General features: G+C 43.6%; 2 non-coding genes across 2 annotated transcripts; one reads left to right on the top strand and one right to left on the bottom strand.

Moving 5' to 3' along the window:
- Positions 1 to 2224: 2224 nt before the first annotated feature.
- Positions 2225 to 2296, top strand: TRNAQ-UUG (transfer RNA glutamine (anticodon UUG)). The gene has a single exon. It is a non-coding gene; the product is annotated as a tRNA-Gln (tRNA).
- A 17998-nt stretch (positions 2297 to 20294) lies between these two features.
- Positions 20295 to 20367, bottom strand: TRNAV-AAC (transfer RNA valine (anticodon AAC)). Its single transcript has one exon. It is a non-coding gene; the product is annotated as a tRNA-Val (tRNA).
- Between the last annotated feature and the right edge of the window lie 825 nt (positions 20368 to 21192).

The following is a 21192-nucleotide window of genomic DNA, read 5'->3' as shown; positions in this document are numbered from 1 at the left end:
AGGGAGACTGGAACTCATATGCACTGCTGGTGGATGTAAAATGGTACAACCACTATGGAAAACAATATGATGCTTAGAAAATGCCTTAAAAAGCTAGAAATACCATACAATCCAGCAATTTCACATCTAGGAATATAACACAGAGAAATAAGAGTCATCACACGAATAGACATCACACCCATGTTTACTGCAGCATTATTCACAACAGCAAAAAGATGGAAAAAATCTACAAGCCCATCAACAGATGAATGGATAAACAAATTATGGTACATGCATACAATGGAATATTATGCAATGATAAAGAACAGTGATGAATCCGTGAAACATCTCACAACTTGGATGAATCTGGAGGGCATTATGCTGAATGACATAAGTCAATCACAAAAGGACAAACATTGTATGAGACTACCATTATAAAAAACCAAGAAAAGGTTTACACAGAGAAAAAAAAATCTTTGATGGTTACAAGAGAGGCGAGTAATGGGGAGGGGAAATCACTAACTAGATAGTACACGAGTGTTAACTCTGGTGAAGGGAAAGACAACACACAATATAGGGAAAGTCAGCACAACTTGACCAAGGCAAAGTCATAGAAACTTCCTAGACACATCCAAACACTTTGAGGGACTGAGTTACTGGGGCTGAGGGCTGGGGACCATGGTCTCCGGAGATACCTAGTAGGTCATTTGGCATAACATGGTTCATAAAGAAAATGCTCTACATCCTACTTCGGTGAGTAGCCTCTGGGGTCTTAAAAGCTTGCGAGCAGCCATCTAAGATACATCTGTTGGTCCCATCACATTTGGAGCAAAGGAGAATGAAGAAAACCAAAGACACAAGGAAAATATTAGTCCAAAGGACTATTGGACCACATGAACCACAGCCTCCACAAGCCTGAGGCCAGACCACTCTGACAGAGATCACAGTAGAGGGTCCCAGACAGAGCAAGAGAAAAACGTAGAACGAAATTCAAATTCACAAAAAAAGACCAGTTACTGGTCTGACAGAGACTGGAGGAATCTCCCAGACTATGGCCCCCAGACACCCTAACTCAGAACTGAATCCACTCCCAACATCCACCTTTCAGCCAAAGTTTAGACAGGCCTGTAAAACAAACAATAACACAGATGAGGAAAGTGCTTCTTAGTTCAATCAAGTATAGAAGACGAAATGGGCAACACCTGCCCAAAAGCAAAGACAAGAAGGCAGGAAGGGATAGGCAACCTGGACAAATGGACAAGAACCCAGGGTGGAAAGGGAAAGCGTGCTGACATATTGCCGGGATTGCAACTAATGTCACAAAACAATCTGTGATAAAATTTTTGAACAAAAAACTAATTGGTGCCATAAACTTTCACGTAAAAGACAAAAGAGTTGGTGCTTTTGAGGAAAGGTAAAGTAAGAATTTCAGAGAAATTACTTCAGTAAAACTAATATTTACCAGAAACAGAAATAAGTGTGTTTGGACAACAAGGCTGGAGAGAATTTTTTGTGCCACAGGGTATTTATAATAAAGGGAGTGATGAGGGTATGGGCAGCTTCTTCGGTGGAAGGTTAGAGGGGGCGATTGGAGAAAATCTGCAATTTCCCGTATCCGGAATTGAAGCAGGGTCCCGTGCTCCCCATCTGCTATCAAGAAAGATTCCCAGTGAGGGTGCCGGATGGACCTACAGATGTTTCTCGGCCAATGCCTTGCACATTCCTATCCGCTGCAGGCTGTGAAATTCTACGAGTCAGTTTTCTTGCTGTTTCGTTAGCAGCTCGGACTGTGACGTCCCAAGAGAAATTTAGGAAAGAGCTTTGATGATGGTTGGAGCCTCGAGTCCCCGAGAGGCACCTCAGAAGAAAGGCCTGGCGACCAACTTCCAAAAAATCAGCCATTGAAAGCTCTAAGGAGCACAGTTCTACTCTGACACACATGGGGTCGCCTTCAGTTGGAACAGACACCGCGGCAACTGCTTTTTTTTAATTGGTGGGCAGACCTCTCCTCCTGCACAAACGCAGGCGAGCAGCTCTGTCACTTTAACAGCGTTTTCGCGGCTCGACTGGGCGCTATGTTCCAGCAGGACAGGTCTTTCTGAATGTACAGAAAGAAACACCGAATTCGGAAGGAGACGTCGCCTCGTAGACACTGGTAAGGCGCAAAACCAGGTGGTGACTCGCCCAGCCCACACTGATTTCCTGAAACGGTTCTTTTCACACCGAGTAAATTACCCCGTGTGGTGGCCCCATGGTGTAATGGTGAGCACTCTGGACTTTGAATCCAGGGATCCGAGTTCAAGTCTCGGTGGGACCTTACAAGTTTGGCGCCCTGGCGCAGTGATTTGCGGCTTGGCTGCTACCCAAAAGGTTGGCAGTTCCAATCCACCAGCTGCTCTTTGGAAATCCTATGGGGTAGTTTTACTCTGACCTATAGCGTCGAACAGGTTGGTTTGTTTTAAAGGCAGCTGTACAAGTCACTCAGAGAATTATCTACAAGTCAGGAGACCAGGATGAGGATGATTTAAGAACCGTTTGTTGTCTGCATGGTGGGAACAGGGAAGTGCTTAGCCAGCAATTTCCATTTACCAAAACATAGAACCGGGTTGTAGCTGCCAGGTTTGAACCTGTGCGAAGAGATTCAATTAAGTTTTGATCACCTTAAGCATCAGACCACTGATACTGGGTTTTTAATTGAGAGGTGAATACATTCCCCTAGAAAAGTGCCTTAGATCCTCCTTTAGTTACCCAAAGCTGCTCTAACAGAAATACCACAAATAGATGGCTTTAACAAACAGAAATTCATTGTCTCACAGTTTAGGAGGCTAGAAGTCTGGACTCAGGGCCCTGACTCCAGGGGAAGGCTTTCTCTCTCTGTTGGCTCTGAGGATGGTCCTTGTCTCTTTTCAGCTTCTGTTTCTTGTTTCCTTGGAGATCTCATGTGGCATAGCATCTATCTTTCCCTATCTGTGCTTGCTTGCTTGGTTGCTTGCTCAATATGCTTTTATATTTCAAATCAGATTGATTTAACACACACCCTACACTAATATTGCCTCGTTAACATAAAAAGAAAATCCAATCCCAAATGGGATTATAACCACAGGTATAAAAAACCACCATTGCCCTCAAGTGGATTCTGACTCATAGCGACTGTACAGGAGAGAGTAGAACTGCCCCACAGGGTTTCCAAGGAGCACCTGGTGGATTCAAACTGCCAGCCTCTTGGTTAGCAGACATAACTCATACCCAGCACGCCACCAGGGTTTCCAACCATAGGTGTAGGGGTTAGGATTTACAAAATATTTTGGGGAACACAATTCAATCCATAACAGATCCAAACACTCGAAATTTTACAAAGCTTTTCAGAAGGTTCACAGTTCTCTTTCACTGTTGACTGTAAACTCTTCCTCCCCACTTAGGGATTATTCTCTGGGTCTTACAGCCCACTAGTAACTTCATTTGCAACAAGATGACTGTGTAAAAAAGAAAATGAATCTACTCAAGAAACATCTTTTTTTAATTGCAGCTGAAGGTTTACTAATGTGGTCATAAAATTCTTGTATAAGATTCCTTCTCTTAATTACATTTGAAACAGTATTTGTTGTTCTACTGATGATATCCTTAAATTTTTCTGACAATCTGAGTCAGAGCAGTATGTCATCTCCAAAGTCCTACCATTTACTTCATTTTCTAACCTCATAAAACTGACCAGAATGTTCATTACGAACCATTGCTTTTCTTTTTTCATATTTAACCAGTATAGATATTTTTCATGTTACTCCTCTCTCCTTCTTACCTCCCTCTTTCTCTCATGTTCCTTGAAATGGATAAGACACGGATGTCTTAGTTATCTAGTGCTGCTCTAACAGAAATAACACAAATGGGTAGCTTTAACAAACGGATATTTAGTTTCTCACAGTTTAGGAGGCTGAAAGTCCAACTTCAGGGTGCCACCTCTATGGGAAGGCTTTTTTTTTCTGTCAGTGCTGAAGGAAGGTCCTTGTTTCTTTGAATTGTTGCTCCTGGGAGATCTTCATGTGGCTTGGCATCTCTCTTCCCCCATCTCTGCTCACTCGCTTGCTTGTTTAATCTTTTATATCTCTCGAAAGAGATTGACTCAAGATATACCCTAATCCTGCTTCATTAACATAACAAACATAACCTAATCCTGCCTCATTAACATAACACAACCCATTCACAAATTGGATCATAACAATGGGCAGCAGTTAGGATTTACAACACATACTTTTAGGGGACACAATTCAATTCATAACATTGGGTAAGACATTTGGTTTTCAGATTGACTGGTTTTTCCATCACTTCACAATGGATTGACATCACCCATCCAAGTATAAAGCAATTATTATCAGAAGCTGCACCAGAGTCACAAGGCCTGTTCATGTTGTGTTGCCAATTTTATATGGGTTCTTAAGACTAAGTAAACCTAGAGATAGTCTATTGTGTCTATGAGTTTGATTGTGAATCCATGCCTAAGACCCCCCTGTGGTGGTCATGCAGACCAACCAGTCGCCCCTTCTACTAGGTGGTCTGCATCCTGGAGTCAATAGTGGTCACACAATCTCTTTAAAATACCAGTTTCTAAATGTACAACTTTCAGTTTTACCTTCTCATATTTTACCTCTTGGTGGACACATCTGTCAGGAGTGCCTCAGGTTCTCTCTTTACCACTTTTCCTTGTAAAATCCACCTTTCTTGAATTTTTCAAAAGAAACCACACGTCTCATCCCTTTGGAATATTGTCTTAGTCATCTAAAGCCATCTAATGCTGCTATAACAGAAATACCACAGTGGATGGCTTTAATAAAGAGAAATTTATTCTTTCACAGTCTAGTAAGTTACGAGTGCAAACTCAGGGTGTCAGCTCCAGGGGAAGACTTTCTCTGTTGGCTCTAGAGGAAGGTTCTTCTCCTCAATCTTTCCCTGGTCAAGGAGCTTCTCAGGTGCAGGGATCCTAGGTCCAAAGGACATGCTCTGCTCCTGGTGCTGCCTTCTTGGTGGTAGGAGGTCCCCAACTCTACTTGCTTCTCTTTTATCTCTTGAGAGAGAAAAGGTGGTGCAGGCCACACCCCATGGAAAATCCCTTTACATTGGATCAGGGATTTGTCCTGGTAAGGTTGTTAAAATCCCACCCTAATCCTCTTTAACATAAAATCACAAAGTGTAGGACAACCAGAGAATATTGGGAATCATGGCCTAACCAAGTTAATACACACATTTTGTGGGGAACATAATTCAATCCATGACAAATACTAATATAATTCATTGCATTGGAATGTAAAAATTCTCTGGAATAAATTAAGATACAACGGAAATATTGATGTCTGAGAAGCCCTTTAAAATCAAGGCACAGGGTTCAGATCCAGTTGGTTATCTTACATAAATTTGCAGATGAGGAAGCAAAAATTTCCTTATTTTCTTCTGAAAAAATCTGTTGCATCATTTAGTATAGAAATGGCATAAACCTGTGATAATACAGTGCTTTGTATTCCCTTGAACGTTTGAGTTTAGAGAAGAAATTTGACTATCATTTTTTGCCAACATTTTTGGGATACGATAAATCGATCTTGGATTTTACCAGGGCATGTCTTTCTTGCACTGTGTCATTCCTTAACCACTTAGCTACCCGTTTACTTACTGGGACTATGCCCTTCTTATATTTCATTTTAGTGGGGATATGTTACAGATTCTACTGCAAATAATGCACATGCCTGTTATTACATATATAGTTTTCTAAGCTCCACACTATTGGCCTATTGTCTTTTTGCAATTGATTCCCACTGAGCCCTTAAAGTTCTAGGGGGCAAAAAGTATCCATGGATATATAAACTCCTTTGAGAAAACTCAGCCCCATTTACCTCACTAACTGATGCAGATTCAGCAAATCTACTTTCCATAATTTATTATTTCTTAAAATTCATTATTACAGTGGTCAGCTTGAGAACAGTTCATCTAGGACCAGTCAGAGCCGAGCTTGGGTGTATTGGCCAGGCACCAACAGGATCATCTAAGCAGGTGGTCAGTCTTGGAGAGGGAAGACAACAGATGGTAGGGCCCTAGGCATAGGGCTGGGTGTGTTCAGAGAGACATCTTTATGAGAAAGAAAAAATGGGAGCAATCTGACTGTTCAACAAGTGGGATTTAATCAAATAAATTACAGTACAGGGATAGAATGGACTAACAAAGATAACACAGATCTTTATGATATTGGTGTTTGAAATATGGCCATGGTATAAACTTAAAAAAAAAAAAAAAAGATATGTAATTGAAGGAGGACAGGGTGGGTGGGGATGGTGTGCACAGGTGTGGCCCTGCTTGGGAGACCTGGCCCACAGGTTGACAGTGGTGCAGGTTTCGGTGAAGGGCTGACAGAAAGGCCCTGTGACTGTGCCCAAGGGTGTCATTTCTGCAAACAAGTGTCTTGAACCCTGCTCATCTCATGCCTCACCAGGCTTGAGAGGGAGGCAGCTCTGCACAAAGATGTCACTCATGAACAGCTCTCATGACCCCATAACAAGCTACAACACGTGTGTAGTGTCATCTCTAGGAAGGTGCAGAGCACACTGGGTGACATTGTCAGAGGGAGTGACACCATAAGTACTGTCTATAAAATTTCGTGTACTGTTTCAGCAGAAATTTATTATTTTTTATAAAAATGTCCCTGTAGTTAGTTAACAACAAAAACATTTTTCATAAGCCCAGCTTCCATATGTCAAAATAACTACAAGGCTAAAACTCTATGCTAATTTACTTTTTGAACCTTCTAATGTACTCTGGAGCCCTGGTGGTGTAGTGGTTAAGAACTTGGCTGCTAACCAAAAAACCAGCAGTTCAAATCAACCAGTTGCTCCTTGGAAACCTTACAGGGCACTTCTACTCTGTCCTATAGGGTCACTATGAGTTGCAGTCAACTCAAAGGCAATGGGTTTGGTTTTTTAGTTTAATGCACTCTGGTCAGAACTGTCATTATTACCTAGTTACAGTGACGTAATTTCATCTGCACACACTACAAGCACGCCCTGTTGTCATTGTTGCCAGTGTTTTTACAATCACTGATTTTGTCAAATTTTCTGGTGTTTTAGCTACAATATTGTGGTAATTAGTATTTGTGAACCTGTATTAATAACTTTTTTGAGAAATGAAGTAGTAATTAAAGGAAATGAAGGAGTGATGTCTTAGGCTGGGTTCTCTGGAGAAGCAAAACTAGTAAAGATATATATACATAGAGGGAGATTTATCTCAAGGAAATGGCTCACACAGCTGTAGAGGCTGCCAAGTCCCAAGTCTGTGGGTCAGGTGTCAGACTGGAGGTTTCTCCTGACTCATGTATCTGCAGGGGCTGATGAACCCAAGATCCACAGGTCAGATAGCAGGCTGCTGGCTCACCACTGCAAAGACTGACAAATCCAAGATCAGCAGGTAGGAGGGCAGGCTGCTGGCCCAAGTCTCAAGAACTGGAAGTCAGATGCTGACACGCTAAATGCAGGATCCAGGTCACAGCAAAAGCCAGTGAGCTTTACTAGAAAGTCCACATACATTGGATGCAGGTCACACCCCCAAGGAAACTTCCTTTCCACTGATTGGCTACTTAAAGCAGATCCCATCATGGAGGTGATCACATTATATCAGATCTCATCATGGAAGTGATTACATCATTACACGACTTCCAGACTACATCATAACTGGCAAAACACTGAGACTCATGGCCCAGCCAAGCTGACACACAACCATAACAATTCCAAGAGATATACAGGAATTATAATTTACGAGTAACATTACTACAAAATATATTACTAAGGATTCTGTATGGTCTGGTATGGGAGGAGTTCCATGGGGGGGGGGTGACAACATGAGTTACTATACTGGGTGACACCAATCTGGTAATGTCACTGAATGAATATGATTTACCCATATCCACTCACATACGGATTTATTTTGATATATTGCTATTGCCACCATTAAATGAAACCCAGTTAATTATAACGTATATAAATTACATGCTTAGTACAATGCAAATAAATACTAATGAACTGAAAAAGACCAGAGAAAAAAGATAAGATAAATCTAGTTGATTTACAGCAATGGATACTTAAAATGAGATTCTAAAAGAAAATAACTGAATTGCCTATAATTAATTGCGGAAACCCTGGTGGCGCAGTGGTTAAGTGCTATGGTTGCTAACGAAAGGGTCGGCAGTTAGAACACACCAGGCGCTCCTTGGAAACTCTATGGGGCAGTTCTACTCTGTCCTATAGGGTCGCTATGAGTCGGAATCCACTCGACGGCAGAGTTTGGTTTTGGTTTGGTATAATTAATTAGTAATAAAAAAGATTACTCCAGATATACTTTAAAGTGCAAAAGACTGGGGGCATGGGAGACACTTACTTGGATGCAAATATTTTAATACAACGAAGTAATTAATTAAAATATATATATAGTCTAATCTATTTTAGGGGTAAAAATTTATACTAAAAAAGACTAAACTGGGGCAGTCTCATTCTAACAACTTCAGGCATAAATAGCTTTTAAACACATACTAAAACGAGTCCTTCTAATAATAAAATTAGTAGATTAAAGTGACTTTTACGAGTAAGCCCATTAAAATACCCTATCTGCTGAACAAAAAGTGCGTTCATACCCCTCTAGAGCTGCAAACAGCCACAGACAGCCCATCTGTGGGCCCCGCCAGGTACTTATGTCCTTCTGGGCTGAAGGGACTGCGTGGGTGAAGAGCTGGCCAGTACAGACGAAACGGGAACCCTGGTGGGGTAGGGGTTAAAGGCTATGGCTGCTAACCAAAAAGGACGACGGGTCGAATCCATCAGGCGCTGCTTAGAAACGCTATGGGGGTACTTCTACTCCATCTTACGGGGTCGCTAGGGGTCGGAATCGACTCCACTGCAACGGGTTTGGCTATTTTTTTTTTTTTTTTTTTTTAATAGAGGAAACATCCTGGCCGCCGCCTCAGAGCCACGGTGGCCCCGCCGGATGCCGGTCACTGTATCTGGGGTGAGCCGCTCAGATTCTGCCTGTGGAAGACGCCAGTGGGGCGAGGAGGTGACGCGTTTCGAGCCCGGTGTTCTGAGTGGCAGAGGGGCACCTACAGGGCACGGCGGGGACCCCTGAGCCTGCGGCTGCCCGGCTGCGAACCAGCCTCCAGTCTCCTCGGCCTCCAGCGCTGCTATTGTCCGTCGCAGCCGTACCCGCCCCCTCCCCCCAGCCCCGCGGTCCCTGGGTTGCCAGTCCTGAGCTCCCACAAGTGACGCTCACGCCCACCCTGAGGTGCTGGGTCGCGCTCCGCACCTGGAGCGGACCGGCCTGCTCGGGTTCCCTGACCGTGTAGACCTGGCGCAGCCCGGCCCCCGCTCGCTTCTGCTCCGCGCGACTCGGTGAGCCCGGGCCGCACGCCGCCTAACGACGCTACGGAAGCCTGCAGCGGACAGCGTAGGGGGCGGAGCTCCCCGCCTCGGAAGGAACCTTGTGGCCTACGTGTCCCGGCTGCCGAGGTGTCGCGTGTCCCCTGAGTCCGCGGGCCGCTGACCTGGCGGGGGCGAGGCCGCGGCAGGAGGGTTCCGAGCTCCTGGAGACCAGCGCTCGGTCCTCACGCCAGGACCCCAACGGTCAATCCGACACCGCGCGCTGCGCTTCTGGCCGCGTGCACAGACAACCTTGCTCGAAGGCGGGAACTGTCACACCGCTCCGGGTAGGCAGGACCTGGCCCCCAGCCCAGATGTGCACTGACCCGCCTGAGAGACCAGTGTGTGCGGCATCCCTCAGGTCTGGCCCCTGCAGTATTCAGAGGATTCAGTACGTCTACCGCGTCACTTCCGCCACGCCACGTACAGCCACCAGGAGGTCGCCAGACGGGGATCCCGCCCATCCCACCGCGTAGGTGCTCACTGAGGCAGGGAGGCACATTCCCAGAATTCCTTAAGTTGTCAGTTGCTGTGCAGTTGATACTGACTCATGGCGACCGGGATTGGCCCTTTCCGACCCCCGGGAAAGTTGCTTTAGGCTGAGACTTTGGTCAGCTCGGCACCCCAGGGCAATGTGGAGCCAGGTGACAATTAAGATCGCTCCTCCTGAGCAAAGAGTGCCCCCCCATCCCCTCTGCAGGGTCCCCACCCTCTCAGAAGTCCCCAGACCTCTGTGCAAAGGTGGCAAGTGCTGAGGGCTCTCAGAGAGTGCAAGAAAGGGAGAGTGAAGGTGGAAGACCCAATATTCACTGAAATCCTGGACAGTAAGAGGAGCCCCGAGACTGGACTATCCCTCCCTTAGTCAAAAATTGAGCCCTTTCTTTGTGCCCAAGTCTGGGACCCTCAAGAGAAGCCTCCACTCCTGCCTGTCCTTCATGATCTCCTTGACCAGCTCAAAAAGAACTACCATTAGGAGCTCCTACCATTAGGAAATCTCCTCTACCGCTGGAGATTTCTTAGAGCTATGGAGGAGAAAGTGTTCCACTTTAACAATGCAGCCAGTACAGCTGGTAGCAAAGAGGAGAGAAGGACCTCTATCTCACTCTCCAACCTTACTGGTATCAGACAAGGGTGCCAAGAGCACCTAAAGTTCTGGGCAGCTGAATTAGATTCTGCTGCTGCCAACAGCCCTGGAGTCAGCTGACCATGACCCCCACCCCCACCCCAGCTTGGTTTTTCTGTCCGCGCTGACACCCTGGCCTTGGAGAAGAAAGCCAGCCTCCAGAGGAGCAACAAAGCCAGAGAGAATAAGACTGAGGCCACCACAGACCCTGTCACTGACACTTGGCCTGATATTCAGCTTTCTAAGTCTCTCACCAGCGGCAACTCCAACCCAGGGCACAAACCTTCAGCTGGAAAGCTTAAAATGCGAGTGTCTGCAGGTCCATTGGCCTACCCACAATCTACTGGAGAGGCAACCGGTGTGGCTCATTTGCCTCTGAAGGCGCCGGTCTGCTGGTTCCACTTGGATCCTCACTGTCAGAGCCCCTTCCAGGCACCTCTTCAGAATCACAGTCACTAGCTGCTTTCATCCTGTTGACTCCTACTACTCCCACATCACCAGTCACTGGCACCACCAGCCCACCTCTGACCTCTCAAGCTGACAGGTCTGCCAGGCCCCCGGAGCTGCCAGTCTTTGTCCTGAAACACCCACCATGCCAAGTGATTTTGTTTGGAATGATGAGTAGCCCAGCTCCCCATCCTCTTGCTTCTGAACCTCCAGCTGCAATTTCTGCTTTCTCTGTGAGTGACCGGGGGAAGGGAGAGGTTTTCGATATGTGCAAAAGCCTCTCCAGCATCAGGAGTAGAACTTCCAAGCCTCCACCCAATAGCAAGATTAAACCCATCTTCTTCAACTTGACTCTGACTCAAGGCGATCCCATGTGTGTCAGAGAACTGTGCTCTATAAGATTTTCAATGGCTGGTTTTAAGACATCTCATACGGTGGGTCTTGGTAGTGCAGTGGTTAGTACGTTTGAGTACCAAGAGGAAGGTCATGGGTTCAAAACCGTGTGGAAACTTTCAGTCTTTGAAAGTCAGCTCTTAGATTTCCATCAGGGATTCTGTACTTGAACTGGGATATAGATTTACATTTGGAATAACCAAAAGAACTTTAACCTTCTCTCTTCCATTCTCTACATGTAAAGAGAAGTCTGTTCTGACCTCAGCATTTTGGCCACACTGCTACTTTGTTTCAGTAGGTCCCAAGGGGCTTCTGCCTATTGATAGAAACACACATAACTCTACAGTTTACTGCCTGCACCCTGCCAGTGGAATCCTGACAGCTGGGGCGAGACTTGTTAGTCCTCCACTAAGAAAGAGAAGGACTGCACCTGCAAACCAAGTGGCAATGGCTCCTCTAGTGTCAATTTTAAGACACCAGAAATCTCTGCCAAATTTATTCTTGCTTGACCAGTGTTTTCAGAAATCATCAATGGGGGAAGTGGGGATGTGTGAGTGGAGTGAGCGGGGAAGTGGGGAAAGATGAATATGATAACTTTCTTGCTCTTAACTACACAGATTTCTGCCAGCCAGAGACTTTTTAATTACCTGACTCCTGTGTCTGTCCTTTCCCTCCTAGTGTCTACCATCTCTGCCCCAGACACCCTGGAACTTGGTTTTCACAGGGCTTGATCTTAGACTTCCCAACCTGGGTGCGTTCCCCTCAGATGGAAATGCTCATGGCCCTCTCTCGCTGCCAGGAGCCTCTCTCCCATGGAAGGCTAAGTTCCACTTGACACAATGCTCTGGGTGGGGCAGGATGGGGTTGGGGATTTAAGGTGGGATTACCACAGGTGTGTACAGAAAGGTCTGTGGTTTGGGTACTGAGGCCATTACAAGAAACATCTTTCTCCCTGAAATTTCCCAGCATTCAGAATCCAGCTCAACTCGAAGTTGAGGCCAGGAAACAAAGCAGTCTTTGGTAGGAGGGGAGACTTAAAACATGTTCCTGGTTACTAAGGTGCTATCAGGTTGCTTCTACACATTGGTGATAAGGGATACTATGTCTCAAAAGAAGGGATTCTATAGGGTATTTCTTGGTATTCCATCCCCAATAGTAAAAGTAAATGGAAAACTGTTGTTAGTTGTCTTCAAGTGGATGATGATTCACGGCTACCCGATGTGTTACAGAGTAGGGGGCAGGGGACTGGGGGGAGACTTGACTGAGGACTCAGACACTGGGGAATGAAGGTCTGGGCAACTTCACCAGGTGAAGAACCCTGATTGGCTCAAGTTCTGGCTGTGGGGTTGGGGGCAGGATCAGCTTACATGTTGGTGGAGCTAAACTACCCTTACAAGGTCCCTAGGTGGCGAAGGTCGCTATGAGTCGGAATCGACTCGACGGCACTGGGTTTTACTGGGTAGGTGGTGAAAGTGGTTTTGGCTTGACTAATTGGTGTTTAGAACCCACCCAGTGGTACTGCAAAAGAAAAGGCCTGGTGATCTACTTCCATTAACATTATAGCCAAGAAAACCCTACAGGGTGCAGCTCTACTCTGTAACAAAGGATCGCCATGAGTCAGAATCGACTCAGCCAACAGCAGCCCTAGCTGAGAAGAATAAAAGAAGAAAGCCATTGATATCAGTTAGGACTTCATAACCAATTACCAGATAAGAACTGTAGTAATCTTGCTTATTTTCTATTTGTTATGTGTATGTGTTTATTTGTATATGCCAATCATTGGTTTTCTTCTCTCTCCTTCCTATTTTATTTTATATACAAGTTGTTGTACACTAACTTTACAGTTTATTCTTCACATAACAGAATATTCAGTGGCACTGCAACTGAATCAGTGGAGTAATTAATACAGCCAGCAATGGATACAATGACCCTTGGGACTGTTTGACTCCTCATTTAAAGGAAAGGGTAAGAACTTCAACAAAATTTTAAATGGCCCTGCAATGTGGCACAGATACCTGCATTTTTTAGGAGGAGCCCATTGGAGTCCTCATTAAAAATTACTCTAAAATGTCCTCACAGTTGGACTTCTTTCAGTTCAACTCAAGGAATGTCGTTCCCTGAAATCCATGTTATCTTTTTTTTTTTTGAGGGGAAAGAAGAGGCGTCCAGTAAGGGGGCAGAGGCACTCCATAAAAGAGATGTGTGTGAGACAACTGCTACGCCCCCTAGAACCTCAACTACTTACATATGGTGCTGTGTAAACTCCCTCCACAACAGCAAGCATACATCCCACTTTGAAATGACTTCCATTGAGCTGTTTTAAAAAAGCAGAAAATTGAAACTAATCTCTGAAATTGAGGACCTCTTCTCAGGCATCCAATTCTGAAGACTCCTAGCTGCATCCGAAGAGATCTGGACCCAAAGCTGCCCTTTTATTGAGATCACACCTTTCACCCACATTCTGACATAACCATCTCAAAGTCTCTCTCCTTTGGTTGGATTTCTAACCAAAATAAGGCAGCAAATTCTTGAGGGGCATTTCTACTCTGCCTTTCGGGTTGCTATGAATCAGGATCAACCCGACAGCAATGGGATGTAGATCTCTAGGATTTCTGGAAAGTACATTATAGATTAAGTTTAAATGGATATGTAACAATCATACAAAATTTTACTTGGCATCACTTTATGTAGGTAGTGTGCAAGAAGAGGTTCATCAGAGAGGAATCAAACCCAGGTGTCCTGCATAGAAGGTGAGAATTCTACCATTGAACAACCACTGTCCCATCTCATGGGCGCCACAACCCATCTGTCATTGGCGGACTATAACTATGATGCTGCATAGGTTTCAGCTAAGCTTCTAGACTAAGATGGACTAGGAAGAAAGGCCTGGTGACCTACGGCCAATGAAAATGCTATGGATCACCACAGTCCAGTCCACAACCGATCATGGGGATGGCAGAGGACCAGGCATCAGTCTGTCCCATTGTGCATGGAGTCACCATGGCAGGGGGGAAACAACTTGGTGGCAGCTAACAACAAAGCAAGAAGAAACGGTTACTCAGTGTATGCAATGGTAGTTAATATAATTTATTTTATTATGAAAAATATAGGTAAATATTTCCTTTAATTTCTGTTTCCAAATTTAGTTTTCATTACAATTAAAAATTTCTTAAACAAAATATGAATATCTTTAAAATGTTTTAATTCATACCAATGCAGAAAGGCAAAACAAGAACACAACTAGAAATAATTTTCATATTATGAAATTGAAACAGTTAATATTATTCATGGCTAAATCCTTTTTTAAAAAAAAATCTAGTACTATGTAGTCATAGGAGTTTGTGCTTCTCTTTGTCATAATTATATATCACCAAGTCAAAATAATTAACAACTTTGCATCCCCTGATAAAATGAAGGTTTCTCAAAAAGAGAATCCTCTAACATTTTTGTTTTGTTTTGTTTTGTTTTGGGTAATAGCCCACCCTCTCAGCTTTCCATTCTGTTCTGCCAGCATGAAGAGAAAGATTTGGATTGTTGTAATCTCAGCCTCTTTGCCTCTCTGCCCTTTTACACTCTTCTAGCAAAGTCACTATCTTTTTAAAATTTATCTCTAAACCCCACTTTTTCCACCAGCTAATATCTTATTTCTCATCTTTTATAACAAAACTCCTCTAAAGAGTTCCTGCTTTATTACATGCAATCCTTTCATTCTTTACACTAAGCAGAAGTTTGATATCACTGCTTAATTGAAAATGCTTTTCTAAAAATAAAGATGTTTAGAATGAGTCATTTGTATCAGACTCAAAAAATACTAGTTTCTGCCTCTATCCTGTATTGTTTCAAAACATACAGAATCTGAAATATGGTCAGATTTAACGTAAGGGACAGCCAATTAAATTTACTCATCAATTAGATGATAAAGAGAATATGCAAAATCGGAAGAATGGTGTAAGTCCTCTTGATCCACTAATGGCAAAAACCGAGGTCCGTGTGGGATTTCAAGCCTTTGATGCCCATTCATGGTTTTATTTTTTTAACTAGTTTTTTTTTTTTAAACAAAATCTTTTAATAGGCTATTTTTTAGATCGGTTTTAGGTTTACAGAACAATTACACAAAGTACGGAGTTCCCGTGTGTCCTTTCCTATTATTAACAGCTTGTGTTCCTATGCATTTCTTACAGTCGATGAATCTATATTGATATGTTATTGACTAAAGTCCATAGTTTACTTAGGGCTCCCTCTTCGTGTAGTATAATTCCATGGCTATTGACAAATGCATAATGTAATGTGTCGACCACTATAGTATCACACAGGTTAGTTTCACTGCCCTATTGTGCTCCAACTAGTCATCTGTCAACTCCTCTTCCTGAAACTCCTGGCAACAACTAATCTTTTTATTGTCTCTATAGTTTTCCTTTTTTCAGAATATCATATAGTTGAGATCATATAGTATGTCAGTTTTTCACACTGGTTTTTTTACTTAGCGGTATGCTTTTAAGGTTTCTCCATGTCTTTTCATAGCATGATAGCTCAATTCTTTTCATCACTGAATAATATTCCATTGTATGGACATAACACAGTTTATCTGTTTACCTGTTGAAAGACACCTTGGTTGCTTCCAATTTCGGGCAATTATGAACAAAGCTGCTATAAACATTCATGTACAGTTATTTTTTTTTATGTGGACAATAGTTTTATTTCATTTGGGTAAATACCTAGTAGTGCAACTCCTAGATCATAGGGTATGTCTATGTTAGCTTCTTAAAAAACTTCCAGACTTGTATTCCAAAGTGACTGTACCATTTTACACGAATGAGAGTTCTAGTTGCTCTGCATCCTCTCCAGCATTTGGTGTAGTCAGTGTTTGGGATTTTAGCCATTTTAATTAAGGTGTGAAGTGGTATCTCACTGCTGTTTTAAATTGCAATTCCCTAATGACATATGGAGCCCTGGTGGTGAAGTGGTTAAGAGCTCAGGCTGCTAACCAATAGCTCAACTAACTAAAAGGTGAGCAGAAAATCCTTGGACACACGGGTGGGGGGGGCGGTTCTACCCTGTCTTGTAGGGTCACTGGCACACAACAACCACATATGAAGCAGATTTCTTTTTGGCGAGGTGTCCAAGTTTTAAACTGGGTTGTTTGTTTTCTTATTGAGCTTTAAGAGGTCTTTTCATATTTTAGATATAAATCATTTATCAGATATTTTCTCCCAGTCTGTGGCTTTTCACTCTCTTAAGTGTCTTAGAGCAGTTTTTTAATTTCAGAGAAGCCAACTTATCAATTTTTTTCTTTTATGGATTATATTTTTGGTGTTGTATCTAAAAAGTCATCGTCAAGCCCAGTCACCTAGATTTTTTTCCTACGTTGTCTTCTAGAAGTTGTAGAATTTTGCATCTTACATTTAGGTTTATGGTCCATCTTGATTAATTTTTGTGAAAGAGGGAAAGTCTGTGTCTAGACATCATCCCAACTCTATGAAAGTTTGGGCTCTGTCCTCCAGCTATTACCGTCCTGACTCTCTGAACCTCCATCTTGAGTGGAGCTGGATTCCCAGTCCTGGAGGACTTCCCATCAGGGTCGAATTAACCAGTAAGCACGAGGTTAATTGTATTTACTTGCTAATCTGTGGTGAACAATTTCACATGGGTTTCAGCACATCTTCTTGGTAAGGGACAGGTGAAATTGTGCAGTGCAGATCGGCGAAAAGCCACCATTGGGTCTGAGCCTTACCTAGTTTATGGGGTAATCTCAGTCCTGCTTCCCACTGACCCCATTGAAGTCACGCTCTTGGCAGCCACTGAGCGCACGACTCAGAGGACCCTGTTCCTGAAAAGATGGGTCCTATTCCAGTGCCCCGCGCTGCGGCCAACATCCTAGAAGTGGTGGACACTGACCCTGCAAAGGAAAAGCCCGGAACCGAAAGACTTCTGTCAAGCCCAGATAAGAACCAAGTCTCTAAAGGTCTTTCTGGAGGGTGGCAGTGGGGTGGAAGGACTAAAAAAAAAAGGATGACAAGAGTCAGATTTATCAGTTGCTCCTGAAGTGCAGAGGTATTTCCTTAGTTCCAGAGGACTGAAATATCTCCCTTATCTGCCACCCATTTCATCCTGCGCTCCCCAGACACCACCCCTCTCCGTTCTTTACACCTCCCCCCCAAACACACACGACCATTACAGAAGAGTTCTGAAAATATTTCTGGCAAGAAAATTAAGTTGGCAGAGACAGTTGATGTCTGTTCTGTGGTAGTCTTCCACGCTTGTGGAAAAACCAAACTTTTTTTTTTAGTGAGATATCACAATATCTCACTTACTTACCTGAAGGTGAAGGTACATAAATTCAGCTACTGGTGGGAAAAAAAGCATAGAATATTTTTGTGATCTTGGAGTAGACGATTTCTTAGAGAGGCACAAAAGAAAGAAATAAAATTTAAATGAATCGGGCTTCATAAGAAAATTAAGAATTTTATCAGAAGATACTCACCCGCTGGCAGGGAGAATAGATACAAATATCCTGTAACGAACTCTTAAGTTAATGATATAATAAACCAAACCAAACCCAGTGCCGTCGAGTGGATTCCGACTCATACCGCTACCCTATAGGACAGAGTAGAACCGCCTCGTAGAGTTTCCAAGGAGCGCCTGGCAGATTCGAACTTCCGACCTTTTGGTTAACTGCCATAGCACTCAACCACTACACCACCAGGAGGGTTTCCAAATGATATAATAAGAATCAATAATAATAATATCCATAATACTAATTTTAAAAGACAAAAAAAATCTGATAGAAGATGCACCAAGGTGATTCAAAAGGGGCTGTTTTCCATATTAGGAAACAGAAGAGCCTCAACCTCTGCGGGTAGAGAAGGACCGTCAAGCTGGCGTCATGTTCTATTGCGTTTACCAGCCGGTTCATAAACCGCAGAAGTCCAGCAACGGAGGGGTGCTAGAAGACACTGCGCGTCCCCACGCTGCTCGCCTAGGGACAATTTTTAGCCTTAGCGCCCATGACTGGAGTATTTGGAGTTATCTATTTATCATAAGAAAACAACTCATTTCGACCTTGTTGGAACCAAGGACCTTCCCCGTGTAAGGCGAACGTTCTAACCACTACATTACAGAAACCACCACGGAGATGACAGATACCTCTGAAGAATCAAATGGATGTTTTTCCGGATGTCACATGTTGGATAAAGTTAAATTTCTCTTCCTTTCAGACATTTTCATATTTGATGCGTGTATATTTTCTCCTCAAAACCATCAATATCAAACATGACTCCAGGCTAAGGAAGGCCTTCCCCACAATGACTGAAATTCTTCACAAATTCCAGGCCTGGAAACCTCAGGCAGCCTCTAAGGAATTTGATTTCAAGAACTTCCTTGGTACCGTCCTAGACTTTTCTCTGTCAAATGCATCCTGGCATTCACCACATTCCCACCTGTAATGCATTGGATTATGTCGCCCAAAATATGTGTTGCAAATCCTAACCCCTATACACGTGTATGCAATTTCATTTGGAATAGGATTTGTTTTGTTAATAAGATCATATAGGTGTAGGACGTGTCTTAAATTTAATCACTTTGGGGATATAAAAGGAGCAGATTAGGCACAGAAGGAAGTGGGCACAAGTGGAGGAAAGGCACACGGCATGGGGAGATCCCCAAGGAAGGCTGAGGAGAACTGGAGACGCTGAGGCAAGGGTCTCCCAGAGAGGGCAGAGAGAGCCTTCCTCTAGAGCCCATGCCCGGAATTTGGACTCCTTCTAGCCTCCTCAGGTGTGAAAAAATAAATTTTTGTTTTTGAAAACCACCCTCCTGTGGTGTTTCTATTATAACACCACAAAGAAACTAAGACACCACCCTGGGGAAACAGCCTTGATTTGCTCCAGGATGTTCTAGGAGATGCGGAGGAAATTCTCTCACCATAGCACCTTGGCCGTGGGTTTTCTGGGCGAAATTCATAGAATTAAAACAACCTTAACCATCTCCTTCAAGGCCCCCACCTTGGTTATAAAGGTCGGGTTTTTTGTTTGTTTGTTTGTTTGTTTTTTTCTGTGAGGAAGCAGACTATGTAGATACAGGTACGAGGCAGGAAAAATGACTTTTTTCCCTATTTCCACACACACACAAAAAAAAGAATCAGCTCTGGCATTCTCTTTACCAGGCTTTTTCCACTCCTGAGATGCTTTTGTTGTTGTTGTTTGGTTTTGCTGTTAAACACTCTGCATTAGGATGGTTAGTTTATTGAAACTGGGTGAGTTGCAACTGGTGGATTAAGGCAGGGGGAAATAAGAGTTAGGGGATTCCTGCTTATTATAGGGACACTAAGTGACAATGCTTGCGTTGTAAAAGAGAAAAGAAATTATTTGATCAGGGCCTTCTCGTATTGATGCCGCGATTAAGAATTCGGCTTCCATACCAGCTACGGCCTAGATTCTTTTTTTTAATATTCGGGACTGTTTCTGAGATAAGCGCCCAGTCCACATTAGGTCCACTTGCCTATTTCGTGGAATATCATTTCTGTGCTTGAGTTATAAAGAGCAGAGAATGGACTTTCAATTCTCCGTTCGGCTCGAAGTGGAGCCCTGTTCCTTCTTAGAAATCCCTGAGAAAAACTTCTTTAGGAAAAACCAGCGTGTCCCGTTTTCGGGACTTCCAGGGAGCCGGTCCCACCCGCGCTGCACCAGGAAGATGCTGTTTATGCTGGGGTCTCCACCACCCGCTGCTCAAAATCCGTGGACCTCAAGCGGACGGGGATCCAGCAACTTGCTGGGGCTGGGAGAGGTGGAAGGATGCGCGCCTCAGCCAGGCTGGGGACAAAGATAGCGCGGGGGTTGGTGTGTTTGACCAAATACACAGATTCTATGGGGTTCAGATGGAGAACCTCAAAAGCAAAATACTGCCTTAAAAGCCCAACCTCATGTTTCCGCCCGGTTTCGAACCGAGGACCTTTCGCGTGTTAGGCGAACGTGATAACCACTACACTACGGAAACACGCACCGATGCCTCTCTGTTAGAACAGATGTTAGAGTAGAGACAGATATGTCTGCATGCTCCAGGTTCACAACTTCTACCGAGAAATTTTGATTCTGTATCACTTACATTTGTAGTTCTAGATTATACTTATTGCATATCTAATAACTATTCATCTGTTTTAATGGACGAAGATGATTTTAGGAATGCATTTGACTATTGTTTGCTTCTCAGCTCAGTTCATGACTTACATCGCTGTCACCACCACCGCTCGGCTCCCCCGCTAGACTCCCCATACAAATTCCCTGTCTTTCCACAATGGCCAAACCCCTAAGAAGGTGTTCAGCAAAGAGATGATGCTCCGTCAGTCTTGAAAAAGTTGTCAAATGGAGAATGACTTCTCTGACAAGTGTTGAGTCCTGACATCCTGCTGATGGACTATTGTCGATATCCAAATAATGTGATATTTCCCAAGTAGCATAATCTAGATACTGTCTGTATTTTTTCTGAGATCGGATTAGCAAAACAAGTTCCCTTTCTGTTACATGCATATATTTTTGTTTATTTTCTATAAACTAGTGAAAACCCACTATGCGCCCAATCCCATGCCATGTACTGAAGGGAGATTCAAGTTGTGTGAAGGAATTGAGACTGTAGAAAGTAGCATATAAGCTAATCGTTTATTTACAAAAGGACATAAATGGCTAATTATCATGAAATTGCCAAGTGAAATAACAGAAACAAATATCCAAGAGAAATCATAATAGGAGAACTGAGAAGGGGCATCACCCCCTAGCCTGAATTATTAGAGGAAGATACACAGATAAGGTAATTCATTACTAGATT

This window comes from Elephas maximus, chromosome 1, assembly GCF_024166365.1.
Source record: "Elephas maximus indicus isolate mEleMax1 chromosome 1, mEleMax1 primary haplotype, whole genome shotgun sequence".
In the NCBI taxonomy this organism is placed as follows: Eukaryota; Metazoa; Chordata; class Mammalia; order Proboscidea; family Elephantidae; genus Elephas; species Elephas maximus.
This window is presented reverse-complemented; position numbering and strand designations above follow the sequence as displayed.